The 16,372-nt window shown below is 42.8% G+C and overlaps 1 protein-coding gene across 5 annotated transcripts in view; it reads right to left on the bottom strand.

Annotated features, from left to right (window-relative positions):
* Positions 1 to 16,372, bottom strand: part of HIVEP2 (HIVEP zinc finger 2) — a 143,831-nt gene that overhangs the window by 71,469 nt on the left and 55,990 nt on the right. For 2 of the 5 annotated variants that reach the window (XM_087776054.1, XM_087776058.1), the window contains exon 3: positions 7,361 to 7,422. The exons of 2 other annotated variants lie outside the window; for them this stretch is intronic. The gene's annotated coding sequence lies outside the window, so the exon portion shown is untranslated. Of the gene's footprint in view, positions 1 to 5,714; positions 5,811 to 5,991; positions 6,112 to 7,360; positions 7,423 to 16,372 lie in introns of all 5 variants that reach the window. One more of the 5 variants, XM_087776056.1, reaches the window with a different exon arrangement.

Raw genomic sequence — 16,372 nt, 5'->3', positions numbered from 1 at the left:
TCCATTTTCCCAATGAAAATATATGCCTGAAGAAAGTGGTAAAGAAGGGGCTCTCACACACAAGGAGGAGACTTTTTTTCTGTTTCAACAAGAAAATTGCCAGAGGGTATCTGAATGGCTCGCTCCACAGTTGCTTCAAATAGCTGCAATATAATACTCATCCAACTTATTTTCAGAATCAATATGAGGAAGGCTTGGGTTTTCTAGTTTTTCACTGTTTCAACAAAGAGAGGACACCGCTGCCGGGACTGCCTCTGCCTACTGCCAGCGCGAGAAGCTGAAAACATGCTTAACAGCACAAGCAATTTATATATTAAAGAGATAGCTGTAAGGTCTGATACAAACAGACAAGCGTTACGTTTTCCAGTATGCAGCTCAGAAGACAGGCTTATTGACCATAAAATGAATTATATAACCCAACCTGTATTATGTCATCTGAGACCTTGGTTAGGCCACTATCTTTTTTATATATACATATATATATTATTTTTTTTCCCCAAACAACTGTCAAGTTACGCTACTTACGTAATGCTGCTGTGGTGCTAACCTGAAGCATAATGACTGTGCTCATTATATGGTTATGAGCTGTCAATAATTTAATTTGCTCCATATAAGGTAAAACATTGTCTTTGTTGTAAAGGGAATCCCAATTATATCTTTTTGAAATAGTAATTACAGTAATAAACAGATTAAGAGTGGTAACCACACGTCTCCCTCCAGCAAAGCATGCAAGCCCATGTCTCAGCGGGTGCGCGGGACAAGGAGACAGGGTGCTGCAATCTAAACTGCTGGATCAGGCCTCGGTGTACAATCCTCTGCATCCTTGAACGAAAGAATACGGTAGAGAATACTGCAGTGCTCATGGCCAAATAGATTCAATGTTTTCTGTATAACTGAAAAACCTATACACAGTAAATTTTCTTGATTGTTCAGTCTAGCTTTTCTTTTTTGTTGTTTTTGCTGTCAATTCAGTGCAGCCTATTAAAGACTGTGAAAAGAAACGGCCTTCAGCAAGGATTTATATTCCATCCACACTATCTCGATTTCTTCCAGAAAAAGAACTGGTTCTCCAGGTTTCAGGTGAGTCAGGTCCAACATGTCCCCCTTATGTTGTGATTATGTATTGCCAATTAATTCCTATTTAATGTACTGCAAGATAAACTGATATGTGTGCAGTTAGGTGCCAAATATGTTACATCAACTTGGTAATGACAGTACAAGTAGGTAAGTCTCTAACATCTTCGTGTCCATTTATACAGAAGGTTTTTTGGCCATCTCTTTTTTAAAGACCTCTGATCTAAAGGTCTTTTAAAGGCCTCACCTCTGGTGAACTGGGAGACAGGCTTTTGTTGCTACAACTTCTCGTAGGAAAAAAGCAAAGGTGTTCCTTTCCCAGGATTTCAGTTTAGCCCTTACCATCAACATCCAATTCAGTTGCAAAGTATACACTGAATTCTGTTCAAACCCCTTATTAGTCTGCATCCTGGTTTATTACAGTTGTTTGCCTACTGGCTGCATCTGTATCCCCAAGCACCAGTAAGGCACTGCTCACTGCAGGCTGATGGATCAGTACAAGATCACAGACCTCTGAAATGTTCCTGGCAGCTGCCTGTTTGCCTGCTCACTCACTCTCTCCCCTAAAGCCTGTGGGCTACTATATCGCAGCCAGGGCTTGAGGCCCAAGCTGCAGGATCAGACCCCTCTGCTATCTAACAGGGAAGTTTTGATGTCTAACGTTCATATGTAAAGGCCGCTGAGGCTGAAATGAAAACCCCAGAAACATCATGGAATGCAAGTTAAGTCTATTTCAGTGTGTTATCAGTGTTTTTATTTTTTAACAAACTAGGAAAAAAGAAGAAATTCTAAATTTAAGGCTTCTGCTCCATCCTCATCACCTTCTTGTGTTGAGGCAGTTCATCTGACCCAGCAAAATACAAACCAGACATGGTAAGATAGCCCTGTTTCACAAGCTCACTAATGTACTGCACTTCCATTTCTTAGGCTCCAGCCCACAACCCACCGCCTTGCAGAGCCTCCTCCCGACCCTGCTCCCCGCGGGGCGAGCCAGCAGCTCGTACCCTCGGCTTTCAGCCAAGCGACGCGGCTTTACAGCTAGAGTGGAAAGAAAGGCTGTGAAGAAAGAGGAAGCCTTCTCGTGACCACGGTGTCCCTACCCATCCCCACCGCTCTTCCAGTGCTGCCCAGAGCCTCCTCCTTTGGGCTCAGCCCCCACCTCCACTGCCCCCCAAGCCCTTTTCTGGGACCGTCACAGGCTCCGCTCCCCACCTGAGATGCTGAGGAGTGATGACCAAGAGTCTGTTCCTGCACAATCCACCCCAAACCATAACTCTAAATGTATCTTCCAATTCTACTCATGTATTTATAGGCCCCTGCACAGGGACATATTATTCTTTCAAAAATATTACAGGAAAATGCTGCACGTGATTGTCGTAAAAAAACCTCCATCATAATTTCATTAAAAATTAACAAAAAGAAAGCATTAGTGTTGTCCTGCCAACTGGGGGTGAGGGGGATGTCTCATATTATTAAATTGAGAAGGGCAGCAATGGAAAGTCTTTTTAGATTAGTGTTTCCATTCTTTCCTCTTTTGCTTGGTTCAAAAGTCCTGCATAATTAATACTGTAGTACTTAATAAATGCTTATGAACCTACTACCTCTCTGCTCTTTCCGTTTAATTAGGTGATTGACTGCAGGCGTACTATAAATTATAATGACAATTTAATTACTTTTTTAATGTGCACACTTAAAAGATTTATAAACAGCAATAGAGTCGTACAGTGCACTGAAAACTAGAAATACCGTGAACTGGAGAACAGCACAAAGTAATCCCAACTAAAGTATCTCTCCAGTGTCTGAGCACCTGCAATGACTGGGAGATATGGTATCTCCAGTGTCTGGTACAACCACAGGGAATTGTGCATTTCTATCTGAACACCCGTGTATGCCCCTTTCAACTTTTTCTCCTAGCACTTGCGTATCTCGCTCAGCTTCATGGCAGGAACCTAAAGCGGTTCCAAAGAGAAGTCAGGCTATGGACTTCAGCATCTCTTAGGTAAAGTGTTCATTAAAAGTGGAAGACCCTTTCCCGCCTTTTAAACAAATCGTAAAACTTCTGCCTCATTTCATCACAACACAGCCACTGTTAAAATTTGCAGGGGGCTGAAATCTCCCACGGTATTCCAGCTGGCGCAGGGAAATCGTCAAAGACCACGGATTTCATCATCTCATGAGCAGATCCGCTCTAGTCAGGAGACAGAAATGTCTGTCTGCGAATATTTCACGCCATCAGCACTACATACTGCAACAATCGAAGTTAGCTCGTCTGATATTGTTGTTATGCCATTTGGGACTCATTCCCCTGTCACTTACAGGAATGTAAATTATAACTAAATTCACGAAGCTAAGAGAACTGCATATCTAACAAATTGAATAAGAATCAGACCCTGGTTTTTACGTCAAATAAGTGCTCAGAGAAGTACAATTGATAAGCTAAAAATAATCTTTTTAAATTTGAATAGTTTAAGATACTAAGAGAAGAGTTAACCTACCTAAATGTTCAGACATTTCCAACCCCTGGTTGGTCACTGAAAACAAAGAAATCATCACTATTTTCTACAAGTTACCTGTCACCAACATAGAGAGACGACAGCATTTGTTTTAAATCACACTGTATGCTATATTGGTGAAACTTTCTCATGTAAAAGAGTCATTAAAATTTGGGCTAGAGGAGACGCTTTCCCATCTGGGAGCTGAATCTGGTTTGGTGTGACTATTCCTGTCTGTTAATTTAGCAGTATAAAGTATAACTGTACATTCTTGGCATACTTACTGGGGATGCTGGCATGTCTGTAACCAGAACTGCTTTCAGAGAGGGAAAAAAAAAAGACTGGGCAATTCACAGTGTGCTAGAAAAATGATGGGCAATTCAGTGTTTTAAGCATCATCTATCAACAGTGTTGAATAGTCAAAAGGGAAATAAATTTAAATATATCGCCAAGGCACAGTCTGTAATAATTGTCTCTGGTTTTCCTTTTTAATACAGAAAAAAAAAAATCCCAGACGCTCATCTCATTCACACCCAGTGAAGCTGAGTGGAAAGCAGATTAATCCCACAGCTTCCTCGTGTGTCTCTCCACCTCGGCCGGCGCAGAGCAGGGCCAGAAAAGCTATAGGTAAAAGAAAAAACGCCGGGAGGCTGAGCAGCGCGGTGAATCACAGGGAGCCGCTTTGTCTGCAGCTTCCGCTCTCGGAGGAGCTGCGCGGGGCTGAAACAATGGCTCTCCTATGGAGCTGCGTCTCATCTACCTCATCTACAGCCGGTGATGGATGATGGGTCAAGAGGGCAGCAGACTTTGGGTGCACAACCCTTAAATACTTTATCAAAGATGGCAAAAAGCCATACACTACAATAACACAGCAAATACTTCCTTTTGCTGTAGAGCAGACAAATTCCTTCCTCTCTGCTGGCTAAATCTGAAGCTTTTGGTTCACGGCTCAGAGTGTGTGCAAGTTCTATATTCGCAAAACATACGCATAAAAAAGCTGCGTTTTTATTCCTGAGACCGTTCAATTGTAAACATTCTCACAGAAATGAAAAGTCAGCCCTATCTGTGCTGAAATCCTATGCAGTCATAAATATGTAATTCTAGGGATTTATGGGGTTTATAGACAATAAAAGAAGGCACATTTCACTCATTCAAAAAATTGAAACTGCATAGTAAGAATTGAAAAAATTTGTAAAAGTGTGTAACTCATCCAAACTTTTCATACTGAAGGGGCTTCCTGAAAGAAGAACATACTGGTTTGATAGAAGTGAAAAGTTCCATGAAAAACAGAAATTTTGTCCCTGGTTTAAATGAAAATTAATAACAGTAATAGGCCTTGTGATATAACAAGATACTTCAATACTAACAGTTTAACAGTATTGTTGTGCTACCCAGTGCATTATAATTTAACAAGACATATGAGATGAGTTGGAATACCTTCACGCCATCAAAATATCTTTATGCAAAATAAAACTGCAGCAACATTTAAAATGTTCTGAAATAAGATACCTTACTATATAAGAGTTGTCAAGGGTTTGTCCCAGTTTAGAGCAGAGGTAAACTATTTCAGAACCTTCTGCCACTTAAATGTTCTTCCAGCCAGTCCTTAGCTGCTTATTGCCCTACGTATCTTTTAAACTTGATCTAACTGCTCTGAATTTGACAATATAACTGAATGCTCTAACAGGACAGAAAGCTGTGGCCTCATGTTTGGTTTCTAAAGACAGCAGCAGAAAGGAATCTCCAAAGAAACCTCCAAATCGGCAACAGAAGACGACCACTTAGCTGCCCACCGATATGGCCCCAGAAACCGAGGCAGCGCTGTAGTAATGGAATCATTGACTAATGGCAACAACACCTAATACTGGCTCATAACTTTCCCATTTTGGAGACTTTAAGGAGTCCGTTCACATCAAAGCGTTGAAGTGACTGGCGCGGGTTTTCCGGCAGCGCAGTGCAGGCAGCGAGGCAGCAAGCTGTGCCGTCCCGCCGCGTGCGCTGCAGCAACGTGGGAAACCTGCACCTTCCGCCTCCGGGCGCGCTGAGGCAGAAGAAACGGGCGGTTTCCCTCCTAAAGAACTTACAGCATTTTATGCCACAGCAATGGATTTGCATAATTTCAATCAAATGATGTCTTACAAATCTCACCTTAAACGCTTCAGAACTGAGCAAAAGAAATGGTGCTTGCTTGCGTTCAGAAAATGGAAGGTCTCAGGGTGGAGGTATCTCAACTGTCTTATAGCCCTATTGAACAGATTACAAGCAGGCCTGTCATCTCTAATTCAACCGAGTGTAAATTTCAGATTAAAAAAATAAGTGATTTTAATTAATAGCCATAACGTGTACTGAAAAGCTTCTAAAGCAGTAAAAGTTTTTGCAGAGCCTATAACGCCCAGAAAGCAAAGCTGCACATAGGTTAACTCACCCTCTGAGTATTTTTGTTCCTTTTTCAGAGTGTGAAGCTACGATTGGCATTAAACCGCATCATATTTTTAATGCGTTCTCCATCTGAATGGAGAGGCACTTGAGGAGCCACAGTGGTGTCCTAGAGAAGAACATTCTGAATGTAACTTTTCTGCTACACCCACCTTCAGCTCGTTGCCCAGCACTCTGCTCCCTTTTATTCATCCAGGTAAGGAGAAGCTGACAGCCGGGGGAGGGAAGAGATGGGGAGCCATATGGAGCTAGAGTCAATTTTTGGTACGTATTTGTGAATAGACACAAAAGAGATAAATGCTGGCATGCATAAATCCATATTTTATCGATATATATTCTGGTACTTACTGTCAGAGTAATTTATTCAAGAAAGGCATTTAAAGGCAAACACCGGTTTAAAGAAAACCCCAAATCCTTAAAGAGACACATTGCAATCCTGACTTGCTCCTTGCCACCGCCAATCCAGGATCGCGATGGCATGAAGCAGGAGGCAGAAGCCCACTCACTGGGTTTATCTCCCAAAGCCAAAAGGGAAACCTGTGCAGATAACCAAGACCCAAGAGGGAGTTTCATCAGGCTGCTGCCCAAAACAAGTCCCCCAGGAGCGGGGCTGCTCGAGCAGGGGTGGGCGACCAGCCCAGCACACAGAAGCGCTGAGGGTCCGCGTCCGAGCTGCTGATGCAGAGGGCAAGCAGAGCTGAAGGTTTTGCATGCAGTATCTTGTAATGACAAAGGCTACCAAAATTACAAGGATTCACTAGTTTTGCTGCCTGTAGTTGCTGCACCCACAAATGTTCAGTTTCACTTCTCGGAGTTATTCAAATTATCCAGCCCTCATGGGTCTGTGAACCTGCGCTGCAAGTCTCAACGCGGAAGGGGATTTATTAAAAGACTGCTGGTGCATCTGACCGTGACGAAATGCTAAAATAAAAAAGTAATGAAACACACTGAACGCTTCTGAACCCCAGATTATGTTTGGCCTGGATCCAGCGGACACATTTGATTTCCACTGACTTCCTTATCAGAGATTGTTATCTCCCCAAACTGTGATCGAAGGCCACCACACAACAAGAGAGGGAGGACAGTGGAGCAAAAGTATCTGTGAGAGCCACTTATTCCATTAGTCAGAAATCGAAAATTAAAAGAGCCACTTCAAACACTAACAGAATGCAAAAACTCATCACTTCCTTCCAGAGGAGTACAAAAGACCTTATTTGTAAGTACTGATCACAACACGTGCCGTGGCAGAAAACTTCTGAGCTCTGTTCACGGCTCTTAAACAGCTCTGTGTCTGGACTTGGGCAAATGGTTTGAATTTTCTATGCTTTTTCAAAATAGTAATAAAAACACATACCCACCTCACAGAATAGAGGCTTCATCAATGTTTCTAACTCACTCTCAGCTTCTTAAGTAGACAGTCCTGCAAAAGTGCAGAGTACCATTATTTAGATTTGATTTCCTTTAAAAAATTTTAATCCTGTCTATAACCTGGCTTTTTTTTGCCAGGTAGGAGCAATTGTGGATGCCAAATCAGCGTCTCTGCCTGGAGGCTGGTCTCAGCCTCCTGCTTCATGCATACATGTACATCATATTCCTACATCTTCCACAATACATACCACGAGTTTACGAACAGGTCAGAAGGACACAAGCCAAGCAATGCACATCTAAATCTGAATGCAGAACAAACAAAAAAAGTGGGTATTTTTAAGACCAAAACTCTTTCCTAAGAACCTCGTTTCTTCCCGGTCACACAGTCTGGGTGTGACATGTAAGAAATGGCTTTCTGAAGGCACTGCGGTGTCTTCTGAATCACTGCCATTACCCGAGAAAACCCCAGGAAGTGGTTTGGATGAGAAGCTGGACCTGACTTGCGTAGGTATCAGCTGATGTCAGAGTACACACAGCACAAAGCTCTAACAATATGGACATTGTGAAATGAGGAATAACCTTCTCTTATCTCCTGCAGTTTGGGAAATCATTTCTAACCCAGTGACTACAGAGCTTAGGAAAAAGTCAAACAGTTAGTTATTCACTGCGTACTTCATAATTAATCTCCGTTTCGGGCCAAATCTTTGTATGCCCATAATAACATGAAGATCTCCAGTGAGGGAAACAACAGCATGAGTTTTTGGACCTCCTTCTGCAAAGCAATTCATTTTTCCATAAACAGTTACTATTAAGCAAGGACAAAGCAACAAACCAGACAGCCATCTGTGTAAACCAATTTAAAAGCATGGTGACCTCATAGAATTTTTCAAACTAACGCTCTCCATTTAACTTCTGCCACCCCGTTCTGCCCCAGCAGATGCTGGGTTCGAGCAGGTCCTCGGGTGAGTGCGGTGCTTCCTCTTTAGGGAAAGATGGTACTTTAAAGCCACAGGGATTTCAAACTTCTGAAAAGAGCATGTCAATGAAAATACCTCAGCAGAGATGGAAGCAGGACAGCCTAACCGGCAGCCCACGCACCCCAGAGGGTGTTGCCACAAAGGTCTGTGCTACGTTTGCCAGCTGAGCTTCCTAGAGGTATGAGGTCAAGCGAGCACAAAGGTTCAGGCCACCGACAATAACAGAATCCCTGCTGAAGTGTGTTCTTTCATATGACCCGGGGAGAAGCCAGCACAAGCACAGATGGCAACCACATTAGAAGGGAAGACAAACCTGCTAGCCTTAGAGCAAAACTCCCCAATCCACATATAGCACAGCTATCCTGTACACACCCGAGATGGCCGCAGCATCCACAGAGCCTTCTGCCTCTTCAGACTCGAATCTAATGAATCTTAGGCAAAACATACAAAATAAAATACCGAGCAGAACATGCACCAGGTCACTTGCAGAACTGCTCTTTATTCCACTTACTGAAGTCAGTCAGAGCCACACAAGAGCTGAGAGCAGGGCGTATCAGGAAGATGATGGTGATACCAGACCATTGGTAGCACAACAGAAGGGAGTACACAAACTCATTTACAAAGGCACGTGGACTACAAACATCTCAGCATCAAAGAAGGTAACTGAAAGAAATGTATATTCTTTTCCCATTTCCAAGCATCAGAACAACATAACAGTGTATTAACTCTATTTAAGTGGTGGAAGGAAGCGTTCCCTTCTCTGTTATATAAAGATGATGTTTCTAATCCATGTAGTGTAGACACGGTAAAAATTACCTCCCACAATGCCAAGGCTTGTTACATTGACTCTTTGTCTCTTTAGCCTGAATTTTCAGTCATTACTTTACTGTTCCCCTTCCGCAACGCCTGATATCTGTGTGCCTGACAGTTGTGTTTGCTTTAAAATAACGGCTGTGAGGTGAAGGCAATTTGCCCTTCTGACCCAGAGCATAATTGTACAAGTATTTGTGCAGTAATAACCCATTGTACACATAAAGTGACATTTCTCTAATTGGCATTTGCTGAACGCAAGGGCACCCTCTACAAACACAGTGGCTTTTTTTTGGCAACCTCTTTCATTATCTCACTCTTCCTAACACAGAATCTCCTTTCTATCATTAGAGAAGAACAAAGCGCTCCTCACCACAGCCACAGTAATACTATATATTTCATATTATGTATGAGTGAGTACTATTAAAGATTAGCCTGAAAAGACAGAGTAGCATTAACAACTGTCCTGGGAATTTGTTACAGAAAAGGGAACAGTTCTGACCTTTGAGTCCATGTTTCAGTGGCTTTTAGATACGCTTCAGAGCAAAAGTTCAAGCTGCGACTCATTTCAGTTTGTCACATCTTGTTGCATGCAAAAGTGAGTACAGAAATTCCAGAGAAGCCGGGTTGGCGCTGCTTTCCCTTGCCTTCAGTTCTGCTGTGTCAACTGACGCTGGCACATGCAGCATATTTCTCTGCTTCCTCTTTTTTTGTCTTTCCTTGGTCACTGCTTTGAGTTCCTACCCAGCCACCTCCAACAGCTCTCCTGTTGGCTGCCACGTTACATAAAAACTCAAAAATGGCTTAGGAAACACTTAAATCTGCGCTATCTTGGCAAGCGGTTAATCCTTGAAGCAAATTCTACTTACACAATGGAGTGCCCGTGTTTTCTAGCCCACCGTGGAGATGTCGTGCCTCATCTCATGAGGCTGGAAGGAATGCACAACACTTTGTAACATACCTCTGACTTTCCGTTTCTACTATATAAGCATCTTGTTATCAGTTTTTATAGGGAGGGAAAATGGGAAAGGAAATTCCTGGAAGAGATTACAATTGTCAAACAAGCTTTTGATATCTTTTAAACAGCTGAAGCATTAATTTTTTGGCGGCGCTGTCAAAAGTCTATGAGGGCTTCCTGGCTGCCGTGGCAGAAATAGTACATTTAGTTCAACTACAAGCTGTACTTTTTAAAAAATCCATATGAAAACAGACTCATTATTCATTTTTCTGTTAATACGTGGTTTTGCCCTGCAGTTTCAATAATATTTTTTGTAAGACCTTGCAGTCTCAAGAAAGCAAGCAACTTAGAGCTAACGCTTTAATAAATTCTTGTTTATATAATAGTCAAACCAGAACAAACAAAATAACGCTACAAATGACATTTTTATAGGAAGTCAAGAAAAAGATTCATGTGTCTGAATATTTTAGTTACAGTATGGTAGGCATGATTATTATTTCCTGTAAAGCCAAACTGTATCTTTAAAGAACTGGAAGAAGGCTACTCTGGGAATAGAGCATGAATATGACTCAGGCCTCTAAAGAGTAGCTAGATATAAAGACCATATAATTTTAATGCAAAATTCCCATCAACTATTCTGGGAATTTTACAATGGAGTTAAGGCGAGATATGGTCATGAAAAATCTGTTTGGAGTCTTCAAAATACCACCATGTTGTATTTCTGCAAATGCCTTCCGTTGCAGTAAAAAGTGCCAAAAACTTTCAGGAAGAAGGTTTGCAGGGAGACAGACAAGAAAATGACCTTTTTAAAAAGTGATCACAGAATCCCAGAAATTAGATCAAAAAGGAAATGGCTGAAGTCTATTAGATCATCTCGTACCCAAATAACAAAAATCTATGTAGCATATTTTACAATGTTTTTTCCAGGTCACTTTTGAGTTACTCAAACTCATCAGCTCTTCTGGTTTCCATCAGGAGAACAGACCTTCACGGTAATGATTTTTTTTCCTGGTAGTTAACCTAATACTCCTTTTGTTCATTTGCACCATTTTACTCCTTTATAACTCTTTGAGACTGCTGGAATAAGTTCGTGAAAACAAAATTACTACCTGATAAGGAATTTCATTTTTTAACTTAGTTGCTATTATTTCTAACTAGCAGGGTAGCAACTGGCAATTGTGCTTGAGAACAAGAAAGGCTGGATGAGTTTCTGAAGAACTCCTCAATGATAAAGGCCTATCTGCAAAGGGACAAAATCATGACACGAAACTACAGACACTTGGCAAACTCCTCAGCAATCTTGGATTAGTGCCTTGTACTGCACTCATGTTATTAACTACTGCAGTATCATGTAAATCCTTCACAACAGTGATATTTTTGAAGTACCGCTGTACTGTCAGGTGTCCTGACATTATCAAGGCTCCTGGGGATGTCAGTGTGCGGCATTTCTTTCTCACCTCCTTTACACCAAGTTTCCAAGCCAATCTGAACACCCTGCGAAGGGCCAGGATCTGCCTCGGGAAGATGTTAACCGGGTTGGAAGGGAGCTTCTTCCTTCACTGTCTCCTTGGAGTACGGGACCTCTTTACCCAGGATAACCCTGTCCCTTACCCACTCCTATCTCGGGATTCACGTACGGCTTTGCATCTGAAAATAGGAGGCTGGCAGGGAGTGCTCGTGGCTGCGAGCAGATGGACAGGGACTCTGCACTGAGTCACTGGCAGCGCACCACTTGTTGAGCTGTTTGAGGTCCTGCAGGAAAAACGCTCACTTTGTGGCACTAAAGAGAAATACTGCCAAGAGCAGAAATCCCTACAGGAATTACTGAGCTGTGTATATACAGGAAACAAAACAGGAGAGGAAGAAAAGACTTTGCCACAGTTTACAGGAGTTGGTGCCAGGCTACTGACGTAAAGGAGGTACCTTCCCGTCTGCCACAGTACGCAGGCTTCACCTGCCGTATCTTCCTTCTCTCTTCTTCCCCACATGCAAACAAATGGGTGGATTCCTTTCAACCTAACTCGATGCCAGGGTGACATTTACAAATCTCTTAACTTACTAACAGCCTGGTCCTGAACCTCCAACAGTCTTATGAAAGTCGCTGGCTGCTTGCAGGAGGGACTGAGCTGATGAGCAAAGGTTTCGGGACCAAGGTCATCAGGCACAGAGCGTGCAGGAAGAGCTGAAGTCTCATCTGACTCCATTCATTCACATCATTGTACACAATAACATCAAAAAGATGGAAGGCTCTTCATTTATCTCATCAATGGGATTAAAAAAATTAAATACCACAAAAATGAAATACCTATACCTTTTTTTTACTTTTGCAACTTTTCTTTACGCTGTATTTTCCTTATGCTATTTCACTGCATTGCTTTTTCTTCCTCTTCGGCCTTTATTACTCCACTCACTACAAACATCAACAATGCTTATGAGTAACTCCTTATTTGTCCCTGCAGGAAAATGATGTCTAAATGAGGCGATGGCTAGCGCATATTTCTCCCACAACACCTGAAGAAACAAAATCCAAAACAAACCAATGAACTATCCAAGCCCCTCCTCACACAAGCTGACCAAAATTGGAGTTTCCTAGTACCTAGGAACTAGTTCAACGATTTCAAGTTGACTTTATGGAAACACAAAGATCACCTTGAGAGATCAAGTATTTATGACTATTATAAGATGATTCTGAAGTGTCCTGAAGTAGTGCAATCACTACTTTGCCTCATATTTCAGAATACTTTTACAATGTATAGCCGGCTCACAGTAGCAACATATCTCTACTTGCGTTAATGATTTCGTTAATGACTGAGCAGCACTGCCTGCTCCATACAGTCACTCTTCAAACAAAATAGTGCTGTCAGAAGGGAGGGCCGTGGGCAAGGTGAGCTTTGTATTGTGTTTGCTGTTCTTGCCATCTCAGGGCACCTCTTTATTCTCAAGAGTATTTAAGCACGGAGGGTACTTTGTCAAAACGATACAAAACTATTCAATACCGATCCGTTGTTATGACCCTCAGCAAATATCCAACACTACAGCAGCTGTACAGAGTGTGCAGTCATAGATTTAACAGGTAGGAGAGAAATTAATTGTATTTAATCTTTAAAAAAATTTCAAAATGAAGCCCCTGATATTCCTGTGTCAGATTCAGTCTTCGTTTTCGCCTCCCAAGTATGGTAATTACAGTCCTGTGCCCACTGGGAACTAGTTGCACACTGAAACACCAACATGCTTCGCTGGAGGAGGGAGAGGTTTACTGACGGAGTTACTACAAGATGCAGCAGCGGATGCTTTGACTTCCAGTGAATGTGCACTATCCCTTGCTCACAACACCTAATTATTTTAACTACCAAGATGAAATATCTGGTTAGCCGCTGTCCAGGGTGACTGACAAGATTTTAAAGGTGGCCATTGAAAAGGCGAAGGCTCTTTCGGAAAAAACAAGGCTTTAGCCTCTGTGGTCATCGTTCCTCAATTCAAGCTGTGCAAGCAGAACTTGGTGACTGCACTTAGTCACTGAAGTCAACAGGGCGTAGGTATACGGACCCAGGCATCCACCTGCCATGAATTCACTGCAGGGTCAGCACCTAAATTAGTTTGTCCCCAAGGCAACACCTCTGTCACAGCACACAGGGAGGTACCTGCCGCATGTCAGTTTGGACCTCATCCCTCCGCCTCCGCCTTGCAGACAGCCCCAGTGCCAAGCATCAGGAAACAGCAGGCAACTCGCTAACTCTTTCTCCTAGCAAACAACGACCCTTTCTAAAATATGTTTTGAAGGCCTGCGGAGTCTTTCTGGAAAGTTGGTGATGCTGAGCTTTCGCACAAACCCTGTAAATCAAAGCTACCCTAAAATACTATCACTATCCTAAAATACAGTACCCCTAAAAATGGGGGAAAAGGAGATCAATATTAGCCAAAAGATATTAATGTGTAGCCGGGCACAATGATTCCTAGAAAGCTGCGGCAAATAATAGATATGGCAACATCAACCAGTTAGCAAGCTTTACATTTTCTAAGCACAGTACCCCAAGAAAATTCACTGAATTTTAATGCAAATGACTCAAGATTCATCAAGCTTTTTGTGCTTAACCTTTTACAGATTTTGAATTATATAACCAGTTTGTCATGAATCACAGTGTCTTATTGAAGTGACTGCAAAAAAAAAAAAAATATAGAAACAAAGGAAGAATATACTCGTAAATCACAGTTCAATGAAAACCTTTTCATTCCCTCCTCTCCCTTGATCTTCCAAGCCTCTTTTTAATTGCCACTTCTCTTCCTACTACTTCTGGCGAATGCAATTCTTAACCAACACTCAATTAGCCAGAGAGCAGATGAGGAAACTTGCTTCAGACCCAGTGCGTGCGTTGTACCGGGCACCTGTCTGCAAGGAATGGAAAGGTATACATAACCTGTACCCCTCAGACGGAGGGCATCCACATATATGTAAGCACTGTGTCAACAAATGCACAGGCGTGGGTTAACCGGCCCCTGCAGGAAGCCCGGTTTCATTCATTACCTACGACCTCTGGGCTAGTACACACGGAGGAGGAGACACACAGGCGAGTTAAAACAAAGCTCCTGTTTTCCCTCTGAAAGTTTTCAAGTCTCAAAATCCTGCATAAAACTCAGTCTGCTGTCACCTGAGTGCAAAACAACAGTAGGCACTCAAATAAGTAAGACCCGCGTGAGAGTTTGCAAGCCCGGCCCGTGCGGAGGGCCACCTGCCAACAGGAAGAAGTGGTGAGGAGGAATTTGGATCCAGCTGCTGTCCTCCCTCAGCCAAACAATGCTGCGCGATAAACAGCATTAAGGACTTTTTTTAATCATCAGTCACATCAAGAGCATCCACGTCTGTCATTTTTACTCCCTGGTTGCCAGGAGGTGGGCTTGAGAGACTTCTGAGCTCGAGTTCACAGAGAGCTGATCTGTTTCCTACCACAGCTGTATCAAAGGGACTGAGCCTGGGAGAGATGGGAAGAACGGGGGAAAGAAGAAGAAATGACAAAGTGCCTCGCCGTAGGGCTGACTCAAGCTGCTAAATTCATCACAGGTAACACTCACAAAAATCTCATAGCTGTCTTGCAGCCCCATTTTGCATGTCAGCTTCTGACAGAAAGGCAGAGTAGAAGGAGACAGAGGGGTAACTCAGTATCTGCAGTCTTTATTTTTGTAATATGAAGTACTGAACACCAGGAAATGAACTACGACCACATGCTCAATGGGTCACTGTGGCAGGTGCAACTTTTAACCTTAAAACCACGTAGCCTACTGCACCTTCCGATTTAGCCCAGATAGCACCTGGGTTAAGCACTCCAATAAATCTGCTCGCTGCTCACAGGCAGTAACAAAAAGGGTTAAGAAAACAGCCAGGCTGCAGCTGAAAATTCCACAGCACTTCCCTCCACAGAGCTGCAAACTGCGCGTCTCCCTGGGATAAAACCACTGACGAACTGCCCTAAAGATCAGCCAGTTAAACGCATTGAAACGACACAGCCACCGGCAGACACGTATGGCTGGAGAGCCTGGGAGAGTCAGACAGAGCATCACGGTCTCTCGGCGGTCCTCCGGCGCGGCCGATTCCCCGGCGTCCGGGGAAGCGTACCTTTCAGCTACACGTCGGAGCCGGATTCACCGCCTTGCAGCCGAGGAACCCCCCTCTCCTTCCTCCCCACCGCAGCCCCCGGTGAACACCCAGTATCTGGGTACTACCTGCATTTATCAGCAGAGCCATCCCGTGTCTTCAGTCATTCAAGGAATTTAACAGCCTGGAAATTCCTGTTGTCCATTATTTGAGGTCACAGATAAAAGCTAAACAGCAGCCGTGACTCCCATCAATCATAAGTCACTCACTGATAGAGTGTATGGTAGGAGACCTACTGATGTAAGCTAGTCACCAGAGAAAATACCCACTGATGACGCATATCCAGGCACAAAAATAGTTACAGGGCCCCCAAAGGGATTATTCAACAGCCTACATTTAGATATTCTTACAAGAGACCCGCAGTCAATTTGCTGCTATTAGATGGCTGGGGAACATTGAAGTTTAAGTTTCCTCAGCAGACATAACCACAAATAGCTGGTTTAAATAAGCTACTGCAATTACAAGCTGTTTTGTAAATTTTAACACTGCATTATAGGGATTAAATCTAAACAGAACCACTGGCTATAAAATGCTGTATAGCCTTTGCTCTTACTATTTACCAATTCCTCCTCTATATTAGCCACCAATGAAAAGAACAATTTAAAATTAA

Source organism: Nipponia nippon, unplaced genomic scaffold (genome assembly GCF_047370975.1).
Source record: "Nipponia nippon isolate SJK-2023a ecotype South Korea unplaced genomic scaffold, ASM4737097v1 scaffold_4, whole genome shotgun sequence".
NCBI lineage: Eukaryota > Metazoa > Chordata > Aves > Pelecaniformes > Threskiornithidae > Nipponia > Nipponia nippon.
Note: the sequence above shows the minus strand (reverse complement) of the source record. Positions and strands in the feature narration are given on the sequence as shown.